Source organism: Camellia sinensis, chromosome 1, assembly GCF_055761805.1.
Source record: "Camellia sinensis isolate YWXY chromosome 1, ASM5576180v1, whole genome shotgun sequence".
NCBI classification, from domain to species: Eukaryota; Viridiplantae; Streptophyta; class Magnoliopsida; order Ericales; family Theaceae; genus Camellia; species Camellia sinensis.
Genome location: NC_138961.1, coordinates 253,431,699 through 253,442,768, shown reverse-complemented (window position 1 = coordinate 253,442,768; position 11,070 = coordinate 253,431,699).

Genomic DNA, 11,070 nt, shown 5'->3' with positions numbered 1-11,070 from the left:
ACGAAAGACGGCTCACTGAGACTCTGTATCGACTACCGTGAACTGAACAAGGTAACTGTGAAAAATAAATACCCATTACCGCGTATTGATGATTTATTTGATCAGTTACAGGGTGCTCAAGTTTTCTCTAAGATTGATTTCAGATCTGGATATCATCAGTTGAAAGTTAAACCAGAGGATATTGATAAAACTGCTTTTCGAACGAGGTATGGACATTACGAATTTTTAGTTATGCCTTTCGGAGTTACCAATGCACCTGCTGCATTTATGGACCTCATGAACAGAATCTTTAAACCATTCCTCGATGACTTTATTGTTGTATTCATAGATGACATTCTGATTTATTCCAAGAGTATAGAAGAACATGAACATCATCTGAGAGTTGCCCTGTAGACCCTAAGAGAACAGAAACTTTTTGCTAAACTGTCAAAATGTGAATTTTGGCTTGATCATGTTATGTTTTTGGGACATGTTATTAGTAAGGATGGAATTTCAGTTGATCCACAGAAAGTTGAAGCAGTAGTAAACTGGCCTAGACCAACAAATGTGACAGAAGTCCGAAGGTTTTTGGGATTAGCCGGGTACTACAGAAGATTTGTCAAAGATTTCTCCAAAATTGCCTTACCATTGACTCCATTAACTCAGAAGGGGATATCATTTGACTGGACTGACCAAAGGGAATCAGCTTTCCAAGAGTTGAAAACTCGACTAGTGACTGCACCTGTTCTGACCCTACCTTCAGGTACGGATGGTTTTACCATTTTTAGTGATGCTTCTCATAAGGGTTTGGGATGTGTTTTAATGCAGAATGGGAGAGTAATTGCCTATGCTTCCCGACAACTGAGACTACATGAAAAGAACTACCCGACGCATGACTTAGAGCTTGCTGCAGTAGTATTTGCATTGAAGATCTGGCGTCACTACCTTTATGGGGCGACATGTGAAGTATAGACCGACCACAAAAGTTTGAAATATTTCTTCACATAGAAAGAACTGAACATGAGACAGCGGAGATGGCTAGAACTGATTAAAGATTATGACCTACAGATTTTGTACCATCCGGGGAAAGCCAACACCGTTGCCGACATATTGAGTCGGAAATCGATTGGGAACTTAGCCTGTTTACTCACCGGACGGAAAGAGTTGCTATGTGACCTTGAAAAGTCTGAAATTGAAATTGTTTTGCGAGAACAAGGTAGAACAATAGCTGCTATTTCTGCTCAACCGGCACTGATTGAAGAAATTAAAGAGAAACAACAATAGGATGACTTCTTGAAGAAGATCATCGAAGAACAAGAATCTAAACCGAGACCGGGTTTCAAATTTGAAAAGAATGTACTGAAATTTCAGGGAAGACTGTGTGTACCGAATGATACTGAACTGAAAAGAAGAGTTCTGCAAGAGGGCCACAATTCGAAACTGTCTATCCATCCAGGGAATACAAAAATGTACCAAGATTTGAAACTGAATTTCTGGTGGTCGGGAATGAAGAAAGAAATTGCTGATTTTGTATTGAAATGTCTTCATTGCCAACAAGTCAAAGCCGAACATCAACGACCCGCAGGCTTACTGCAGCCCTTACCTATACCGGAGTGGAAATGGGAACATATCACCATGGATTTCATTGTTGGTTTACCTCGCTCCAGTAAAGGTATGGACTCAATTTGGGTTATTGTTGATAGACTGACTAAATCTGCTCACTTCTTACCTGTCAAAACAATTTATAATGCGGACAAATTGGCTATACTTTATATTGATGAAATTGTTAGACTGCATGGAGTGCCTGTGTCCATTGTTTCTGACAGAGATTCGAAGTTTACGTCGAGATTCTGGCAAAGCTTACAGACTACATTGGGAACTGATTTGAGATTGAGTATTGCCTATGATAGGATTTACTGAGAATGTGTGTCCTTGATTTTCAGGGAAATTGGGAAAGCCATTTGCCATTGGCTGAATTCGCCTACAACAACAGCTTCCATTCAAGTATTGGTATGGCGCCTTTCGAGGCAATCTATGGTAGAAAATGTAGATCTCCGATTTGCTGGGCAGAAGTTGGAGATGGGCCTTTGCTTGGGCCCGAGATTGTATATGAAACGACTGAGAAAGTAAAACTGATACAACAGAGACTGAAAAACCGCATAGAGCAGACAGAAAAGTTATGCGGATGTCAGAAGACGGGACAGAGAGTATGAAGTGGGTGATCACGTTTTTGTGAAAGTGACACCGATGAAAGGCCAGACTCGTTTTGGAGTCAAAGGTAAGTTAGCGCCAAGATATGTCGTACCGTATCAGATTATTGAGAAAATCAATCCGGTGGCGTATCAAGTTGCACTCCCTCCTGAAATGGAGCATATGCATAATGTCTTCCACATTTCTATGTTGAGGGACTACCTCCGGGATCCTTTCCATGTGACAGAGCCTACTCGTGTAGTGCTAAGTGGTAACTACACTTACGAGGAACGGCCTATTCAGATTGTAAACAGACGGATCAAGAAATTGATAAACAAAGAAATCCCGTTAGTGAAAGTTGACTGGCAAAACCACGGTGGCGTGTATACCACTTGGGAAATGGAGGATGACATGGCTAAAAGATATCCTAAACTGTTTCCACTGAACCCTGTTTTCTTCCAGAATGAAGGTAACTCGAGTTTAGAAGACTAAACTCTTTATAAGGAGGGGAGACTGTAATAACCCTCATTACTGTTTACTGATAAGCCATTGATTACTGTTAAACTGAGACTGAACATGATTAGTAATTGAACTGACTGAATTACGGAACTGATTGACTGAGTATATTAGTTAAATTGCAACTCTATCTGTTTGCCTGTCAAATTATCTGTTCATGTCTTTGTGTTTAAATTGATAATTGAAGGCCTTATCGGCGGCCGAATTTGAAATTGATTAGTGTCTTAAGATCAGTAAAATTAATGTGATTTTATGGTATATTGAATTGAACATTGATTTGGTATGATTAAATTAGATTAAATTGTGTAATGTCATGAATTGAGCTAATTACCTTTTTGCCACCACTAGTGGGCCACTACCTAAGATTATACTTGAGCCTTATTACCTCCAAACAAAACATTTCCTCAGCCAATTTCATTGTTGTTTCCGACTATAGAGAGAGTATAGAGAGATAGCTTCATTTCATCTCAATTTGGCTTGGAGATTAAGGGATTTAAGGAGTGAATTGCAAAATTAAGCTTCCTTGCCTATAATTCAAGACTTAAGATAGAAATTCATCTTCTCATTCTTGTGTTTAAATTGTTTCTTGCATGGTTTGGAGCAAAGTTGGAGACTAGAGCCAATTTATGGCTCAAATTGTTGTGTTGAAGCTTAATTGTTGCATGCATATATATATATATATATTGAAGTTATGAGGTTGTAGTTCATAATTCCTCACATGCATGTCCATGTTTTGTGAATAGACCATGATTTCATCTTGATTTTGTAAGAATTGGCTCATTAGAGCAAGTGTTGGAAGCTTAAAATTGGTTAAATTCATGCATATTTGCATGTTCTTCATGTTCATGAAAATTGGTTTGAATTTGGATTTAATTGATCTTCCTTTGGGGCTTTGGTTTTACAATTGACCTTTGAAACATGTTATTCTATGAGTTTACAAATGTTTCCAGCAAATTAGCCCAAGAGGATCGAAATTCATGTTTTAAAAGATGAATTTGAGTTTGAGGTTCAAATCTGAGAATTCCAAATTTTGAACTCACGCTCGAGCGGGGTGACTGGTGCTCGAGCGTGAAAATCGCGCTCCCAACATTTTGTTGTGTTTTGCATTCCGCTCGAGCGGAATAATTTACGCTCGAGCGGTACATTGTTTCCTACGCTCGAGCGGGTGTCGAGCGCCCAATCGAGCGTGAATTTCACCTATCTAGCACTTTTGACTGGGTAAGTCTACGCTCGAGCGGGTAAGTCTACGCTCGAGCGGAAACCTTTGTCTGCATGTCCGCTCGAGCTGAGTAACATACGCTCGAGCGTGACCCCTATTTTCTGGAAATTCTGAAAATGCTTTTAAAGTGCATCTTTGCATCCTCATTTCATCCTAGGCATTCCTAGGCCTAGTTTAAGGTATCTTAATGAGGATATAGATGTAGAACACACCGAGGCAAATTAGGGATTAAGTTATCATTTTTCCCAACTGTGTAGCTTAGTGTGTGTTCAATCTGTAACTGTGTAGGGTTGGCATCTGGGGACGCGCTCTAGCTTAACTGTAGTCCAGAACTCTGTGAGTAACAACTGTGTAAAGATATGTTCAAAAATGATTATCTTCTGAACAATTGAACTGTACTGTTTCCGAATTGATACTGTTAACTGAATGAATGTATGTCCTCTATTCTGAACTGTATTGTGGCATCCTTAGCAATTACTGTTATTGACTGTTACTGTTACAGAGATATCTGTCGGTTCCCATGTTGGAACCACTACTGTTTACTAATATGATGGCCATCATTGACTGCTCGGTCTTTTAAGACCTACTGTTTACTGTACTGCCATGCTAATGGATGTATCACATATGACTGAATGACAGAAATACTGATTTAATGAACTGTTTTCATTACTATAAGGATATTCATTCTTAACCTCTTTACGCATTACGTTATTCACTGGGCTTTAGCTCACTGTTTATATACATATGTAGGTGTACAGGCACCAGACTGGAGCTAGGAGCGTGGGTTAGAATTTTTTTTTCCAAGCCAACCACTGTGCCTCACTGCGAGGTTCCGAGCCTGTCAAGCTTTGGCTTAGGAGTGTTTTAATTTCCCCCGTCTGTCTCTGTATCTGTTTTGTAATAACTGTATAGACTGATAGCACTGTACTGTACTGTTTAACAGGGATTAGGTCCCTGTTCTGATCGACTGTAAATGTTGTACATACTGTTCTGTACTGTTCATGTATATACATATGAAAAATCTTTTGCATACAGACTCACAGCTCATTGGACATTGTTTATTTACTGTATTGGCTTCCGCCATGTCCCTGTACTATGTTTTACTGTTCTACTGTTAAGCAGGCCTTCGGTAATCTCGGATTACTGGCCGGTTACGGCGCTAAACCCATAGGGGCGGGTTTGGGTTGTGACATAGACAGAATATCAAAAGCATATCTTAGACCCATGGGGGTGCCTCCTTTTTATAGCCAACACAATCCTAGTCCCAATAGGAGCCTAGCTCTAATGGACTTAGGATTACTGCTAATCTTGGACTCCCAGTTGAATTAGGATAAACTCTCTAAGAGTCTCATATTTTCCCAAACTGTAGTCTTTTCCCATTCTAGGACTCTTGTCCCTTATCCGCTTATCTCGGATTCCGATATTCTCGCAGATAACCTCGGCCTAGCCGAGCTTACCTCGACGTCATGACCATGACATGTGGCACCTCGGCTGGCACTCCGGTGACACCTCAGCCACGTGTCGTCATGCAAAAAATATGTCCCCACAACTGCTCCCTAGGTTCTATTACCTCGGCATCTTGAGGTGATTGAACCTATATCATTCCTTCCTTTAATCATGACCCCGGTTTAAGTTCAACTTGTAAACTTTTCTCAAGTTTCAACAAGTGTTAAACATCATCTCGGTTTAATTTCAACTTGTAAATTGTCCACAAATTTCAACAAGTGTTAAACAGTGATGTCGGTTTAACTTCAACTTGTAAATTGTCCATAAATTTCAACAAGTGTTAAACATCATCTCGGTTTAACTTTAACTTGTAAATTGTCCACAAATTTCAACAAGTGTTAAACAATGATTTCGATTTAACTTCAACTTGTAAATTGTCCACAAATTTCAACAAGTGTTAAACAGTGATTTCGGTTTAACTTCAACTTGTAAATTGTCCACAAATTTCAACAAGTGTTAAACATAATCTCGGCAAGCTCTTTTCTTCTCGGACTTAATCATCTTAGGCCGAGATCTTGTCTTCTGGGATATCGGATATGAGATCTGGAATCCGGGATCGGCTTACTTGGGCTGAGCTCTTGTTTTCTAATATCCAGTGTTATCTCGGCTTGACAGGTGAGGTCACCTCGGCATCTTGTTGCTTTCTTTGGAGGTAATCCCTCAGATCCTCCTTGGTTCGTCTAGGAGCTCGGTTATCTCTGGATTTCAGCCTCTTTGGTGCACTACTTCCTGTGTCATTGCGAGTCCTTTTGGACCTTCCTCCATTGGTCATGTCGAAACAGAGGTCCTTCCCCTGAACATGCCGATGTTCTTTGGAGTCAGCTTCCTTGGTGCGATGTGTCCTCTATGAATCTCCCCTTCTTGATTCTCCTCGTCCGACCTCCCTTGAAGGTCAGTGAGAATGTTCCTTGGTCCTATCGTGCTGAGGAGTCGTAGGAGTTGTGTTCTGCCCCCCTACCTGGGCATCTTTCTTGGCTGCTGGAATCAGCGTATCTTGTGACGGGAACGGTGGCTAGAGGTCGTCCTTGTTATAATACTTGCTTCGGTCTGATTTCTTCGGCACGTCGCCCTTCTGGCCGACATCCTTTTCTCCGTGATTCTTATCACGAGTTTCTTCGTTGTAGTTGTCTTCTTCGACGCCAAGGTCAATATGTTTCCCGCTCTCAGTAGGGGTGTCGTCCCCAACTTTCTCTTTCGGTCTGTCGTTGGCCATCTATTCTCCTTTCGTTCCCACAGACGGCGCCAAATTGTGTGGGTGATTTTCTGACCACACTGCCAAACAGGTACCCAGCTGGAGAGCACCGACAGAATAGATTAAGCCCAAACGACCTGCAACAGAAAGAAGAGTTTCTAGCGGTGGCTTGTCCACCCGGGGGCACTCCGACGATCAAGTCAGTACTCAATATCTCTCAAAGATAACCAATAGAGCTTAACTCACTAGACAGAATATCAAAAGCATACCTTAGACCCATGGTGGTGCCTCCTTTTTATAGCCAGCACAATCCTAGTCCCAATAGGAGCCTAGCTCTAATGGACTTAGGATTACTGTTAACCTTGGACTCCCAGTTGAATTAGGATAAACTCTCTAAGAGCCTCATCTTTTCCCAAACTGTAGTCTTCTTCCATTCTAGGACTCTTGTCCCTTATCCGTTTATCTCGGATTCCGGTATTCTCGCAGATAACCTTGGCCTAGCCGAGATTACCTCGGCGTCATGACCATGACACGTGGCACCTCGGTTGGCACTCTGATGACACCTCGGCCACGTGTCGTCATTCAAAAAATATGTCCCCACAACTACTAATAATGACCTAGTTTGATACGTGGTTAAAAAATAATTTATTGACTTTTTAACTTTTTTTTTAAGTTGTATTCAGCTTGCTTGTTTTCATTTTTCAAAAAACACTTTTAAGAAAATTCTACTTTCTTATTTTTCATATTTTTTTATTTTTACTGAATTTTTTTAATAGTTTAAGCAAATTTTTTTACTTTTTAGACACACCTAACGTAAATATACCTAAAAAGTAAAAAAATTATAAAAAAAAATCTTTTAAAAATTCACTAAATACAAAAAAATATAAAAAAAATACAAGAACTCAGTATATTTTTTGTGTTTTTATGTATTTATTAATTTTTTAAAATATTTTTTCACAAATTTTTTACTTTTTAGATACATTTAAGTAAGGTGCATCTAAAAAAGTAAAAAAATGTTTAAAATTTTAAAAATATTCACTAAAAACAAAAAATTCAAAAATCAAAAAATTCAATTTTCAAAAAAGTTAATTCAGAAAATTCAAACCAAACACACTGATCATCACTCTATTTTAAAAAAATCAAAAAAATCAAATTTTAAACCTATTTTCCAAAAAGCTAATATAAAGAAGTGAGATTGCCTACCTTGGCATGAAAGTGCCAAAAAAATCGTGGGTTGGACAAGCCATTTAAAGGTTTTGTTTTTGTTTTTTCGTGTATATGTGTGTCTGTGTTGATGGGAATGGGACCGTTTAGGCTATAAATTGATGAAATAGGAGTTTGGCGGGACGTCCGACAAGTTGGATGGTTGGCCCATGTGCCCTCCCAATGTCCTCCCACTCGCACTCCTAGCTAGCTTTCTCAGGACCCCAAATCTTCCCTTGCAGAGTCCGAGGACCACACCCACCCCACCCCACCGGAAGGTTCTATTTGTACACATTCATTCCTCTCTTTATACATCTTTTTTAATAAATAATTGGTTCGGAAGTAGAGTTTCGAAAATAAACAACTGGTTCGGAAATAGTATTCCGAAAATAAACTACTTGTTCAGAAGTATAGTTCCGAATTTTTTTCATTTTTTCGACATTCAACTTCCAAATGTGTTTATTTAATATCCATAATAATAATTTCCCTTAAAAATAAAATTATAATAAAAATAATTTTTATTAAGTGTGTGTAAAGAAGGGAATGAGAATGTGCAAATAGAAGCTCCCCACCCCATCCCATTGGCCTTGACAAAATTAACCTTGGGGACCATATTTATGACCAATGTCTCTTTCCAACCAATAATTCTATAATTTTTCTACCTATATATGATTTCCCTATTAGCTATATATATAATTTTCTATGATATGGATCAAGACACCTACCAAGCCACTGCTGGAAATCTTGAAAAATCTCATAAGAAAAAAGACAAAAATTGTTTTTTTTTTCCCCGTCTTTTAATGGATTATCTTGTACATTTTGGAAAAATAAGAAATAAGATATAGTGGGTGAATAAAAAGAAAATTAAAAAATAAAGCATTAGATGGACCTCTTTTTTTTACCTTGGTGGAAAGAAACCACCGTGTGTGGAGTGTGACAGGTTGGAGAAAAAGCAATTGTATTTGCCAGACACGGAAGGAGGGAGCTTGAGAGAGCTTTTGGCTCACTAGTAATGCTGCTCCAGCAGCTAAGGTTTGAAAGGTGGGACAACCCTCACATTAATATTCTGGCCTCACCTCTTGTGATATATATCATATACATATACATATACATACATGTTTAGTTGAAGAACTCTCGTGTTATTCTTTTTGTTGGTGTGTTGTTTTGTTTTGTCCTATGCTTAGGGGTAATTACTAAATATTGGATTTGGAATCTCTATTTGAAGCTCACTTTCATGTGAATTAGACAATTCTTGACTTGGTTTGGAAAAAGAAAAAAATATCTCAACTAATGATCCAACTAACATACAACATAATTTGGAAATAAAAAAAATGCATTTCCATGCTTCAAATGAAAAGTTATCTGTTAAAGCCTATCCAAATTTGTTGTTATTATTATTATTATTTTTCTTCATAGTTGGATTCATAGTTATTGCCATTGCGGGAACTACTATTCAGCTTCAAGTGAAGAAAGGTAATAGATTTTATGCAAATTTTGCAAAATTTGATTGATTCATGTACTTTAAAAAACTTTATCACACAAACTTAGAGTGATTTTGGCTTGCATAATCTTTAAGTAATGACTTTTTTGAAACTGAAAAACCCACGAAAAAGTAATTGTGCAGTCATGATAATAATGCTTGTTTCCATTATGATTAACATTCGTACTTTATTGCTTGCATGCTCTTTATGAAGTGTTTTTTATTTATTTATTTATTTTTTAACGATAATTTGTTTGATACCTAAACATTAAATGTCAATGGGATGACAATTTGTGGACCACTGCCAATATTTTTCCTAGGTTACAAAATAAGTGATTCATTAGGTCTGCAATTTTTAAAGCTATAACCAGTAAATAATTTCTGTAAAAAATTCTTGGATATGCATATGAAAACATGGTGGCGGTGATGCTGAATTTTTGTGAAATTGCGTTTTTTTTCCTCCAATTTGTTTTAATATTATTGAAAGTAGCTGATCATTGTGAACCACATGCCACTGCCAATATTTTTCCTAGGTTACAAAAAAAAGTGATTCATTAGGTCTCTAATTTTTAAAGCTATAACCAGTAAATAATTTCTGTAAAAAATTCTTGGATATGCATATGAAAACATGGTGGTGATGCTGAATTTTTGTGAAGAATTTTGCAAAGTAGTTTGATAAAATATTATGGCAACACTTGATGATCTAAATGCCATTGGAATTGTGCATCTATTTCTTCGACAATTGTGTAGGCTCTACTTAGAAATTTCATTATTTATTGTTTTATTTCATTTTGATGTACACATCCTATTGACCTTGTCAATTAGATTTTGTTAAACTCGGAGACCCTCATTATCAATTCTTTAATTGCTAGATTTTAAGAGTTTTATTTAATCATGATAAGTTATTATGAAGTTTATGTATTAGAATTTTGAAGTGTAACAATTGACTTGAAGTGAGATAGTGTCTGCTTCCCACCCTTGAATATGCTTTAATAATTTCATGATTATTATTATTATTAAAATAAAAATGTTGATGCGTCTAATATGTCTATATCAATGTTAGTTTTCAGAAACCATTTAGCTCATTTACTACTTAGTTGTGTCCAAAATGTGAAATCAATAATCACATTGACATTGGTAGCATTAAAAGAGATTGAATATATTTCCATAAAACTTTTTGATTTGGATATTATTTTTATAAATTGGTAATACCAGAAACAAGCTACATTGTGATATTATGATGATAGACAAAGATTGGGTGCATCTTTAATTGAAAACACTTATTTTTTCTTTTCTTTTTTGTAAATTGGTTGAGCCACACAATTACATGGCAACCATACAAAATTTTGTGAATGTGGCTAAAAGAATGCAGAGTATTCTTAGAAGATTCTATGTATTTGCAAAGATTGTCAACATTCATGTCACTATTTTGTTGAATTTGTTTGAGCACTAGGTTATTAAGGGAATGGTTCTTAGTACATAAATTGGGTAAGAATGAACGGGTAAATTCATGGCTTGGGAATTTATGAGCCTCCTTTCCTACTAACACCTTTTGATTCAAAGTTTTTCATTCACCTTGTTACTTTGTTTTCTGCTTAACTAACAGTGTTCATTTTCTGTTTACTGATTAACCATTAGTTTTGAAATTACTAATCCTGTTGATTGTTAAATTATACTGGGTGTGAAATTTAGATCATCTCCATTACATAGTTGTAATGGAATGGAAGATTTTCAATCCCTATGTCTAACCCTTTTATATTGTCTAGGAATTTAATTTACTTTCTG